Source organism: Mirounga leonina, unplaced genomic scaffold, assembly GCF_011800145.1.
Source record: "Mirounga leonina isolate KUSES-001 unplaced genomic scaffold, KU_Mleo_1.0 Mir_176, whole genome shotgun sequence".
NCBI classification, from domain to species: Eukaryota; Metazoa; Chordata; class Mammalia; order Carnivora; family Phocidae; genus Mirounga; species Mirounga leonina.
The window spans coordinates 7,344,685-7,357,970 of NW_023270454.1; the positions used below are offsets into that span (position 1 = coordinate 7,344,685).

General features: G+C 50.9%; 1 protein-coding gene across 3 annotated transcripts in view; it reads left to right on the plus strand.

Annotated features, from left to right (window-relative positions):
• PTK2B (protein tyrosine kinase 2 beta) overlaps nt 1-13,286 on the plus strand; it is a 135,249-nt gene that overhangs the window by 8,825 nt on the left and 113,138 nt on the right. The window contains exon 2 of one of the 3 annotated variants that reach the window (XM_035022603.1): nt 2,579-2,708. The gene's annotated coding sequence lies outside the window, so the exon portion shown is untranslated. Of the gene's footprint in view, nt 1-2,523; nt 2,709-13,286 lie in introns of those variants that run through there. The other 2 variants (XM_035022602.1, XM_035022604.1) reach the window with 2 other exon arrangements.

Genomic DNA, 13,286 nt, shown 5'->3' on the forward strand with positions numbered 1-13,286 from the left:
CTTCCTTCCTTCCTTCCTTCCTTCCTTCCTTCCTTCCTTCCTTCCTTTTCTTTCTTTCTTTCTTTCTAAGTAGGCTCCACAACCAACGTGGGGCTTGAACTCACAATCCTGAGATCAAGAGTCGCATGTTCTACCAACTGAACCAGCCAGGTGCCCCTAATTCCCATGATTTCTAAAAATAAAATCATAGCATGTTATAGCACAATAACATAATAATCACCATAGTATGCACATTTTCATACTTATCAGTTAATTGGGGCATCACAGTACCCTGTGAAATAGGTTGGGGAGGTATTTCTTATTCCTCTACTCTCCTAGATTAGGAAATACAAACTCAGAGAAATGGATTCGCCTGGCCAAGGTCACATTCTTCCCTCTTGACCGTCTCCTTCCCATGTGCATCTAAACCTGCTCCGTTGGCTACCATCTTAAAATTTAGAACACACAATGAGATGTCGGTAGAATTTTAAAAGACCATTTACATAGAATTCTAGGCTCCTGGAAGCATTTCTGATAGGTTTTTTTAAAAGGCAGGTAACAGGCTGACATGTGTGACCCTGTCACCTTAACTTGTCATGACTGATACTGGACAGGACATAGGGAGACCTGCAGGCACAGTATCCATCCCAGGGAGTTTCCCAAGGTCTCTTTCATAAATAAAACCGATTATCCTACGATGCTAGGAACTAGGTTTCAGAGCTTTAAAGAAATATCTGTGAAGAATTCAACATCCTCTGAAAATTTTGAAAATCTGAAAACTTTTCTCGAATGAGGGCCCGATTAGATTGTAGTTTAAGGATTTGGCCACAGGGCAGCAGCACAAACTCACCTTTCCTTAAACCTGTTTGGATTAGTTTTCCTCCTTAGTTACCACTGCCTGCAGCCCAACACAGACCCTCAACAGCTAATGCAAGTATCTAACTTTCAACTGCTCAACATTCATCTCCTCATTCCCATGCACAAGAACACGGAGCCCCCATTTTCCGAAGCCCTCTGACAATCTGCTTGTGGTGCGGTCAGTTGGTCCGTTAGTCTTCCCCACACTTTGCCTGCTAACTCCAGTTGACCTGTCCCACTTGCCTGATCACCCCGAGCCCTAGCCAAGGTCTCCCCTGACACCTTCTGACTGCTTTGCGGGTTGCCAGCATTACCTGGTGCTGGGGACAGCATGAATGGGTGAATGGGATGAACCAGGGGGAGCTCCTGCAGCTGTGGCTATGAGCTCCCATCCAACGGGTTGTCAGTTGCCTTGGTTGGGCAGGTGGGCCCCAGGCTCAGAGATTCTGATTGTCAGTAAACCCGAAGTGCCATCCAGGTATCTGCATTTTAAAAGATACAAGTCATCCGTCCTCTGGTCACACTTTGAGAAACATTGACTTTCTAGCTTTGTGGCCTTGGACAAATTAAGGAATCTTAAGTCTTGGTTTTCTTTTCAGAAAATGGGAGAAATTAAACGAAATCGTGTCAAAGGAATGCTTTCTTAGCAACACTGGATGGCATTTAGACATGCTCACCAAATGCTGGATTTTCCTATTGTTCTCCTGGGGTGGCTGAGTTTGGAGTTAGTGGGTGAGGTTGTATTGGGGGGGGCCATCATGTATGCTGGGCTGTCACCTATGGCAGCACAACTCAAGGGGGCGCCATCCTCAGAGACGACCCTGTGAATAGCATGTTCTAGAACTGTGGGAGATCCCAATCCTTCACAGGACCCAGAATGAAGAAGTTTGGGGCAGGGGCTCTGGAGAGGAACTTTGAGGATGTGGGAGACATTGAGGACATACCAGCTTTCTGACCTTATGCTAAGTCCTGTTCACCTCCTCCTACTCAGGGGGAAAGTCTGGAATTTTTCTAGCAACAGGGGAAAAAGGGTTTTCTAAGTGCCCTTGAGTCACTGTCTTGCATTTCACTGCCCTGCTTGCCTGAGTAAAGAGGTGAACCAGCCTCTTTGTTTGGGCAGCGAAGTCAGCTGATATGGAGATAGGGCTGGGTAAAGGCTGCCCAGCTTCTGTGACAATTCTTGCGCTGCCCTCTGGTCCTGCCCTATCACAGCACAAGCACCTGGATCGGTTCTGCCAAAGCCCTTGGTGATATTCACCTGATCTCCATGCCCCCTCAAGGGGTTGGGGCCACTTTAGGACAGGGAGAGACCTGGAGGGGCCCAGATGCTGAGATTATGGGAGCCAGGTAACCATCTCCACTCTGAACCCTCCTTGGAGGCTAGAGAGGAAACACCAGCCTCTTAAGTGTGGCCTCCAAAAGTCTGCAAGCGGAGTGGGAGGAGGAGGGGAGGGGTGGGAGGAATTAGGAGGGGTCAGCCGCTCACAGGGCACGCCCACGGCCACGGCCGAAGACCCCTTTGGGGCTCCGGAGATGGGTCCCCAGGTGGGCACGTGCAGCTCAGGGAATTGGTGGCAGCGTCTATTTCAGGGTTTATGGTAAGAGGCTGGAGCAGGCACACACTCAGCACCACCGACAACACACCCCACCCTTTAAGGAAGTGAGGAGGAGAGCAGCAGGGGTGTGGTTAACTGGGAGGAGGAGAGGGGGAAAACACAAACCTGTCAGCCCTGTTACTCAGCAGAGGCCTCCGGAGCGGCCGCGAACCCCCTACCTGCCGCAGCCCCCAGACCCACCTGTACCTGCCGCTGCGCAGCGGGCGCCTCACCTGGCCCAGCCAAGGAGCCGTCGGAGTCGGTGCTTCTCTCGGTGTGAGTCCCCTCCCGCGACCCGGGCCGAGTGCCCAGCCACAAGTTGGAGGCTGGCCGGGGTGGTAGGGCTTGGAAGGGGGGGGGGGTGTTTCCGAGACTATGCGTACCTGGACACCTGGACGGAAGCGGGAGCGCTTGCAGAAGGGACTCAGTGGCCGGAGCCGCGGGTGCACTGCACGCCCAGCTTGCTAGCCTTCCCCCCGGGGCAGAGCGATTCTATTTTTGGAGTTACTTTGACACTGAAGGGTGTTTCTCCCGCTTTGTCCTCTTAACGTATTCTGGGAGGGGAGGTTGGGGGCGATGATGAGAAGGCACAAAATCGCCACCTGCCTCTAAAGGTCAGATCAGAGAGCAACAGAGCAGGGCTTTCAGAATCCAGCTTCAGGAGCTGCCTCTGAGCTGCTCCCTGCCCTCCCCACTCTCTCCTCTCCCCATGCCCTTCAGCACCCCCACCCTGGTCGTATTCCCAGCACACCCCATTGCTCTGGCATGGACTTCCTGCCCCCCAGAGGGCATCTTCTAAATCAAGCCCTGACTGGAAGCAAGCCGGGTTCCTTGAGCGGCATAGAGGCAGAACTCTAGGGTGTGTGTGTGTGTGTGTGTGCGCGTGTGTGTGTGTGTGCGCGTGTGTGTTTGGGGGTTAAAGTTAACACTGATTGCTGCTCACTGGTCCTTTGTGAAACTACCTTCTAAATTCTACAAAAGGGTTAAGTTCTGTGCTGCCTTCTCTGGCTGTCAGGCTGTGCGTGGGCAAAGCCTTGGGTGGGTGAACAGGGAACATATGGGTGATGTTCTGAGCCCACCGAGCCCCACCACCTGCCCTAACCCTCAGCCATCTGACACTGTCGTCTCCCCACACCCCAAACTTGGGGCTCAATCCAATTAGGTTCCCTTAAAGGGGCCAAGGGGAGAAGGGGAGCAGAGTTTGCACACAGAGGGGGCATGTGCCAGGAGGATTTAGAAGCCGAGAAGTTTCCACTGACCTGTAGCTAGACGTGAGCCCCCAGGGACAGTGGGTATGGCATGACCAGGTAAGGGGCACGAGGAGACCTCTCTGAGCCTTGACTGCTCTCTCCTCACCTGAGTCCAGGCCAGGACGTGCCCTTGTGGACCTAAGCCTCAGCCTTTCACAACTCTGAGGGAGGGAAAGGAGGCAAGAGATGAAAAAGTGAGTAAGGATAGAAGGGAGGAAGGAAGCAGTCACATTCAAGAGACGAGCTCTGCCTGGACAGTCTCCATCCATCCGTTCATTCATTTAATAAGCATCTGCTGACTTACTACCTGAGGCTACATGTCGGTGCCAGGTGTGGGGACGCAAGGATGCTTGTGACCCACCCCCGCTCTCTGGAGCAAGCAGCGCGGTGGACAGCAGATGCTGCGTGCTGCAGTATGGGAAGGGGCAGGGATCAGGGTGTCAGGGAAGACTTCCTGGCGGAAGCAACTCCAAGTGGAGACCCTAAGGATCAATAGGAAGTGGCCAGAGAGTGGGAGAGAGGGAAGAAGGCAGGCACAGAACACAGCAAAGCGCTAAGACCTGAGGCCAGAAGCAGCGTGACACATTCAGGAAACTGAAAGTAGCTCAGCATGTTTGGAGCATGGAGAGTGCAGGGGCGAGGTGAAGCTGGGGTGGGGGTGGGGGTAGGTAAGTAGAGACAGCTCCAGAAGGGCCTGCTCAGGCTGCCATGGCAACTCCCATTGGAGCAACACTTGGGACCTAGAGCCAGGCAGGAGACTTCCCAGCATGCCTCTGACTCTAGGGTGGGGTTGCCAGATTTAGCGAATAAAAACACAGGACACTCAGATTTGAATTTCAGATAAGCCATGAATATTTTTCAGGTATAAGTATAGCCCGTGCAATATTTGGGACATACTTATACTAAGACATTAGGTATTGTTTATGTGAAGTTCAAATTTAACCGGATATCCGGTATTTTATCTCGCAACATTTTATCACGCAAGGAAGGTGAAGATGCTCCCGTGCTGGGAAGTGAAGGATGGGCAGTGCCCAGGTACCAGGGGAACAGTCTTCAGGGCATATTTATCTTGTAACCAATCCTCCTGGATTCCAGTTTGGGACTCCTTCACTGACTGACCATGTTATTTCTTTATATAAAAAAAAAAAATTCTTGGTCTGCATGTTTATCTACACAGCTGAAGGACTGTGATGCCTCAGAAAGAGATTGGGCTTTGGAGCCTGTTGGACCTGGATTCAAATCCCCGCTTGGCCAATTGCCCACTGTGAAGCTCCATGTAAACCACTTAGCTCCTCGGAGCCCTGGAATCTCTTTTCTGAAAGAATTCAGGAATAACAGGTTGTTGGGAAGATCTGTGATAATGTATGTAGATTGCCTAGTGAGCGGTCAAGAAAAAGTGGCAATATTAATTTTTGTAACCCCTGCACAGGGGTGACCAAAGGAGCATCCACAAAGTGCTTGGGGCTCATTGATTTCTGTTTATATTTATCGAGTACTCAGAGGTCCCCAGGGAAATAATGTGGTAGGGGTCCTGCTTCTAGTGAGAGGGTGGGTTAGCTCCTAAGCAGAGAGGGAGAGCCTGAATTGTTTTTCTCAGTTCTACCCTTCCCTTTGCATGTGACCTGTTTCCAGGGGAGGAGATCCCCAGCTCTCCTCTTGGAGGAGGGTAGTGCGGGGTTGCAGGGGGTGGTGGTGGCTCAGGGCAGAATTAACGGAAGGAAAATGTGAATGAATTACAAGAGAACCCACATAAAACAGCTAGAACAGTGTCTGGCACAAACATATGCACTATAAAATTTGACTGCCATCATTCCCATTTTTATGAGTACCTTCTTAGAAAAATAGACTCATTGCAGCAGTAGATGAAGTAGGGGTGCCGTGTGAACCATGTTTTGACTTTAATGGGAGAATCTGTGAGAGCAATTTAGGGGCCTCCTAAAAAGGAACCCGAGGGAGTTAAGAATTTGTTAAGAGAAAGAGGAAATGGAAATTGTGTTCCCCTTGTGGGGACCGTGGAATTAAAAATGGTCCCTTTCCAATGGCTGAAACTCCCCATCCCCCTACCCCAGTGGTGAGTGTTTTGTCCCCACTCTTTAGAATAGCACCCGCCAAACAGTGTTCCGAGAAACTCTATGCCATGAGATAGTTATGGGGGTTCCACTGGTGAAATGTTCAGATGAGCTGGCTCTTGGAGATTTGTCACGCGTCTTTGCACAGCAAGGTCCTGCAGAAAAAGACTTCTGTATCACTGGGTCTTCTCGCATTCCGTGGCTTTGACTCTAGAACCCTGGCAGGGGTGGGGGGAAACCTATTATTGTCTCAAAGGAAATAGCATTTCATAGCTAGTGACTGTTGATGTGGGCGCAGTTCTGGGGCCAAGCAGGTCTTTCAGAAGACATTATTCATCCCATAACTCTAGCCAGGAGGGATCTAATTTATCCTAGACTCAGCAGTGTCCAACTTACAGAGGATCTTCAGGGACTGAGTGCTGGTGCACAGCTGGCCCTGCATCCGTATCCCCCATGGACACAGACCCCTACCCGTGTCCGACAAAACCTTCCTACCGCAGCTTACACCCATTTCTCATGGGTCAGAAAAGCCTGGGAAGAGGATGTCTCCTAGCAAGTGGCCCTCCGTGGTTTTGGCAATGGCTCCATGTGTCCTGAATACTGCTAAGGCAAGCACACTGATGGTGAGGAAGGGAAGGGAGGGAGCGTACCCTAGGGTAGACCTCGAGTGGTAGATCTCTACCAGCCCCTACATTTCCCCCTGCCCGGGAGTCATGGGCTCTGGACCGCGTGGCCCTGGCCTCCCAGATGGAAGGGGCTCTGAGGTGGTCACACACGGGTGGCTGGAGATACCCAACAGTTGGCATGCTCGGGGCTCTGCAAGTATGATAATTAAGAGAAGTTCTTGCTGGCTCGGTGATTGGGGCTTTCTCTTAGACTCTGTGTGGGTTCTAGGGTAAAGGGGGAGGAGCAGGGATGGGGGCAGTGGCCTGTCACGCACACAGGGCTGGTAGTCTGGTGGTCAAGTGCAAAAGCTTGGAGTCAGTCAGCCAGGGTTCCAACTCCAGCTCCCGGACTCCCTAACTTGACGTTTGGCAAGTCCCTTGGCCTGCTCATCCTCATCCGGAAGACGAGGGTGATTGAGGGGGCCGGGGGAGCAGGCGTGTACCAACCCGCATGGCCTGTTTCAATATTTTACCATCCCAGATGGCCTTATGCACCAGCTTCCTAATAACCTCAACTGAATGCAAAAATTCGGTCCTTCAACAGGCACATGGTTGGTGTTGAGTAAGTGTGGCTCTCCTTATCGTTATATTTTTACACTTAGGGTTAATCTGAGTGGGTGGGAAGCCCCTGAGGAAAAAGGCCATCCTCAGAGGGCGGCACTCGGGGCTCCTCCTCCTGCGTGCTGTCTCCCTGACAAGCATCACTTCTCCAGCAGTATTTGCTTCTTGCCCCGCACCCCACCCCCCCTGCCCTGCATCTGATGAACAGCCAGCCCTAATGAGCTCTTGAGCCCAAGAGACTTTTTGTGACTGCCCATCAGACACTGGAGTCCGCATGGTCACTTAAGCAGACAGGCTTCCCGAGCTGAGCTGGTGGCTTCACTTTCTGGGGTTCTCGGCACCCTGAACAAAGCTCTGAGCTGTGCGAGGGGGTGGCAGTGGGGGAGGGGACCACTTTTTGAGTCACTCTGCTGTTTCCCAAGGGATAATTATTACTCATGATGACAGTTTGATTAAGAAAGCAGGCTGGAGGCTGCAAATTCCAATGCCCTTTTTACCTAGACACGATGGGCGGATGGATGGGAATGCAGCATTTGTTTCCCAGGTAGGCTATGGGTGGGCGGCAGAAAGGATGCTCCTCTGGTTCCCAAGGCCTCCCCCAGCCCTTCCCTTTCCCCAGTACAAAGGGAACTGCTGCTTTCATAAGGCAGCTGGGCAACGCGATTAGAACTAAGATCAACCACTGCCAACATCCACGGAAGGGTGATCCTTCCCCTTTTCTATCTCACAGCTACAAGTTCACTAACATTTTCCTCCTCTCCAGTGCCCTTCTTGCCTTTTCTCTCTTGAAATCCAGCAGCAAAGATTCTGGTCACATCACTCACTAGCCAGGGGGGCTCACAGGAACACCCCGCGCCCAGTGTTTAGAACTTGGCACTGGGTTTAATTGTTGTCTCCCTTTCCGTTAGGCCAATTCACCCAGCAGCTTTGAGGGCATAGGACTGACCGTCCCCCTTTCCTGTGCCCCTTCTCTCTCTGAGGGTCTACCAGCCACCTGGCTCTCTCAGACTCCCCCAGCTGCTGCATCCTTATGGGACACTCGAGGGTCCAGGCGGCTCCTCGAAGTCCTGCTGGGAATTCTGCCTTGAGTTTAGGCTTTGCTCCTAAGGGATGGGGAGAGACAGGGATCCATTTCCTACCTGCAAGAGAACAGCCCCTCCTCTGGTCCTGGCCCCTGGAGCATTACATCTTTTCCTGGTTTCTAAGTTATGGAGTCGGCCCCGCCCCCTACTTCCTCCCTAGCCTCAAGCACATCTCCGTTCTCCAGGTGTATTTGCGGTGGGACCCTAGCTCCTCTCTCTTAGGTAGGTTTCCACTCTCCCCACCCCAGGTTCCTGCTCCAGGCAGGTTCCCAGGGATCTGACGCTCGGAAGGCGCCCTTACTAGCAGCTGGTTACCTTCCCTCCACTACTTACAGGGACATGGGGCACCGAGGTACAGTGATGCCCATCTAGGCAGTCCTTAGTGGCTGTCCTGGGCTTGAGTTCCCAAGCCCCCAGCGCAGGCAAGCTGGGAGCCTGGGTTAGTGGAAAGAGGATCAGGAGTCAGAAGACATGGCCCCAGCATAGATTCCGCCACTCGCTAACTGTGCGACTTTGGGCTTGACTCTTCCAGACCTCACCTTTCTCACTTGAAAATGAAGAAAAAGGACAGTGTCCCTGATAAGATCCTCCAGAGAAATCCCGGACATAGGTGAAAATGCCCCGGAAAGCACCCCGGGCACTCTCCCTGGAGAGATGAAGAGTGGCGGGTTAGAGAGATGTGGGTCTGAGCTTTGACTCGGTCACTATCTCGCTGGGTGACATTGCCCCACAGAGCCTTAGTTTTCTCATTTGTAACTTGTTCTGGAGATTTGTTTGCTCTTTCTCCCCTCTTCACCTCCTTGACTCTCAGGGTCAGTCTTTCTTTACATGGGAAGGATTTTATCTTTTCTCAGTAAGTTTACAGCCTGGTCGGGAGGTAGTAAATAAAGATACTGAACTGTAAGACGAGATGGGGACTTGCAGTGCCATAAAAAATGCACTCATGAAGTGTGACGATGTCAGAGGATAGAGAGGTTATTTCTGTCGGGGGAGTCTAGGAATGCTTCCTGGAGGAAGTGGCATTTGGAAAAGCTCCGAAAGGATGGGTAGGGGATGACCGTGGAAACTTGGGCTGGTGCTTGTGGTCAGAGCAGAGTGTAAATAAAAGCAGTGAGGCGGGAAGGCCTAGTTTGAATGAGTCATTTTGGGTGGAGCCAAGAGTGTCAAAGGACAATAAAGATAAAGGGCAGAATGTAAGATAAGGCTTGAACCTGGCAGCCAAAGAGTTTGGACTTTATTCTGAAGGCTGCAGAGAGCTGGTGGGAGTGGAGGGGGGCCTGATCAAACTTAAGCAGTAGCAGGTAAAGTGGATCTGAGAAAAGAGAGCTTGACGTTTCGGGAGGAGCAGGTAGGACATGTTGTAACAGTTCATGTCTTAAGAGTCTGGATAAGTTGTGTAATTCAGGATGATTTGGGGGTCCTGGAGATATCTGCTAGTCAACTGTGGGCTTCTCCATTCTCTGAGTGGAAACTGGCCCTTAGTTGAATTGAAAAGATGTAGCGTTGGGGCACCTGGGTGGTATAGTCCGTTAAGCGTCTGACTCTTGGTTTCGGCTCAGGTTGTGATCAAGCCCCATGTCAGGCTCCTCGCTGAGTGTGGAGAATGCTTGAGATTTTCTCTCCCTCTCCCTCTCCCTCTGCCCCTCACGCTTGTGCTCTCTCTCTCTCCCTCTAAAATAAGTAAATAAATCTCAAAAAAAAAAATAGATGTAGGGTTTATGGGAACATCAAATTGTTTAGGTTATAGCTATAATTTGCCATTCTCCTTAATCCTCTCCTTCTTCTGGGTCCTTGATTCACAGATAAGCCCTTTCCCGCAGACTTCATCTTTGCTAGGTATGCACTAAATGTTAGCCTGTCTCCAAGCCTAATGACAATCTCTATACGGCAGCCTCCTGGAGAATCAAGGGGCAACACGCACTTAGATCTGCTGCCCCCACCTCCACTCTCATCACTTCACATGACTCCTGGGCTCTGCATCCAGCCAGACCCTCCTCCCTTCAGCCCCCCACTTCCAAGAGTCTGTAAGACGTTTCCACTCAAGCAATTCACCTTAAGTGCTACATGTCGGAAACCAAATTCATCAGTTTCTCACACCAAACCATCTCTTCCTCCAGGCAACCCTCCCATTCACTCACCTGTCATTCTCCTAGACACCCAGGTCAGAAAGCTTGAAGTTCTCTTCCCTTTCTCCTCTTCTCTGCTCATATCTTACCTATCACTAATCCTGCAGACTTCTTCTTCATGCCTCTCATTCCTGTCTTCCCTTTTACCCCCTGGCTCAACTCTAGCCCAGGCCAAGCTGATTAGCTGATACCCCCTGATATTACCTAGGAGCTTCTCCCCTTCTTCCAGTTCCCTCGGAAGCTCCCAGGCCTCTAGACACATCCCGATTCCTTCAATTTGCTCTTTGGTGCCATGCATAATGAGACCTCTGTCTACCCTTCTAACCCAGCCCCGCCCCCATACTTTCCAAGTAAGCCCTTCACCCTCGCTAGCATGATATGCTGTCTGGGCCCCATCAAATCTTTGCTCAAGTCCTGTGTTCCTGCCTGCAGCCCTGTCCACCTTTCCCAACCCGACTCCTCCCAGAGGCTCCATGCATGACCCCTGGGAAACCTGTTGCTCCCCCCGCCCCCCACAGCCTCAGGGCTTCTTTGCATCCCCTGATCTGCCAGAATTTATCAGCTCATCCCAGTGTGAAATTCTGGGGCAGGTAGGTGCTCTTCATTTTGTTCTCCTTCTTAACTGCCTCAGATGCCCAGGATGGGAGGTTCCGTTTCCCTCCTTCCCTGCACACTGATGCATGGCTCACTGGGCCAGGTGGGGTCTTCCTCATTCCCTGTGCTGGCATGACAACAGTCAATTGTAACAGCAGGGACCACATTCTTCCCAGGGGTCAGGATGCGCTCCTAGCTTCTTCTGAATGTGGAGGTTTCCTAGAGCCCAGGGACTTAGAGCAGGAGCTCAATAATCTCTTTATAAACTGCTCCCGTGTTTCTCTAATCCATGGATCCTTGCCTTTCCCTTCTCCCTTATCCTCCTACATATTGAGCTCATATAGGCCAGACTGAACCACAGGAGAAAGGGTGTAGGAAAAGCAGGGAGCCTTGGTCGAGGGTGGAATTGCCGTGGAAATACGGAAGAGAGGTTTGCAAGGGACAGGTTGGTGGTTTTAGAACCCTGGACTTCGACCTAACTGTGCACAGGCATAGGGCTTGCCATGGTCACTGCTCTTAGCTTTCTGGATCCTGCAGTCCCAAGATTGGAAAACACTTAGTACGCATTAGCTCCTTTATCTCCAGAGAGTGGCCCTCCCTCCGTTGGTCCGAGGGTACCTCTGGGTCCTCTCCCTCTTTCTCTCTAAGAAGAACCCTTTCTGCTCCTGTTTGCTAAATCCTTAGCCCCCAACCTGTGCTCCCTCCCCGGGAGAGGCCTGAGGGACAGAGAGAGCCTTGCTCTGGGACGGGGAGACCTGGGTCTGGTCACTGGCTGCTGTGTCACTGTCCTGCCACATGATCTTGGGTGAGTCACCTGGTCAGCCTGTTTGAGTTTCAGGGTTCTCATTTGCTCATACAATAAGGAGGTTTGGGGACTTGTTAACTAGTGAAGAGCTTTCTTGAAAATGGATCTCAGGCGAAAGCCCTGTGTTAAACCAGGTAAAAGTAGACCCTCTCGGGGTCAAAATGGGGAGACAGGTGCCTGTCGGGTCCTCAACCCTCTTACACAGTGGTCCCGGGGCCCTCCCTGCGTCTCCTGGGGCTCAGGTCATCTTGGATCCTTTCCAGGCCTCCAGTTCTTGAGGTCCTGATTGTTTATGTGTTTTGGGGCCTAGAGAATGGGTCCAGATTCAAGTAGATTCCATATAGAATGATCTCAAAGTAAGGAATCCAGCCCGGGGCGTGGCATGTGTGTGCGTGGGGGTGGCAGGGAACTGTATACATGAACGGCCTGAGACAAGATGAAAAAATTTCCCCTCTGAGGGCGCCTGGGTGGCTCAGTCGTTAAGCGTCTGCCTTTGGCTCAGGTCATGATCCCAGGGTCCTGGGATCGAGCCCCACATCGGGCTCCCTGCTCCGCGGGAAGCCTGCTTCTCCCTCTCTCACTCCCCCTGCTTGTGTTCCTTCTCTCGCTATATCTCTCTCTGTCAAATAAATAAATAAAATCTTTAAAAAAAAAAAAGAAATTTCCCCTCTGAGCAAATGCACATGATTATGGGGAAGAGGTACAGAATTTGCATCTGAGCTCCGAGGAACTGATGGCACTCCGAAATATTAGGAATGACCCACAAGGTTTTATCATCAGTTTTACAGACTTTTCATAGAAATTGCTTGAAAATTGAGCTCCATTTTAATTGAAACGAACGAGGCTGGAAGCTCCGTTGAGGTCAGAACCATGTCCGTACTGAGAGTCGGTGTTACTCTCCTGAGGACGCAGCTGGTGCCTGACACACAGCTGCACTTGATACATACAATGTGTGCTTGAAACTGACCATATGTGTGCTTCCCAATAAGGAGGGTTGTTTAAAAAAAAAAAAAAGCTGATGTGAATATGTAAATGTTTTCGGGTAATATTTAATATATTTAGTGACATGTTTCAAGTGACATACTGTACAAAATAATGCATTAAATTAAAATACGACATTTCTCCAACTCCCCCTGTTACAAAACATCCAACGCTCCACTCCCATCTTTGACTTCAGCATCCTTTGGCCACTGGAACCATATCCACGTTCTAGCCTTTATCATTGTCCCTACAGTCTAAAGAGAGTTGGCTATTTCTTTTTAATCCAGAAGATATTTATTTATTTTTGAATAGCAGCTTTCTTGAGACCTACTTCACATACCGTAAAATTCATCCTTTTAAAATGTGGTGGATTTTGGTATATTCACAGACTTATACAACAGACACCACTGTCTAATTGCAAAACATTTTGTTAAAGATTGTATTTGTTTATGTGAGAGAGAGAGGGAAGGAGAGGGAGAGAGGGAGAGAGAGGGAAAAGCAGACTCCCCGCTGAGCATGGAGCCCGTCATTGCAGGGGGGGGTGCTCGATCCCAGGACCCTGAGATCATGACCTGAGCCGAAAGCAGACACTTAGCCCACTGAGCCACCCAGGTGCCCCTAGTTGCAAAACATTTGTTTCGCCCCATAAGAAAGCTCATACCACCAGCAGTCATTCCTTCTTCTCTCCCCTGAGTCCCCTGCAACCACTAATCTACTCTCT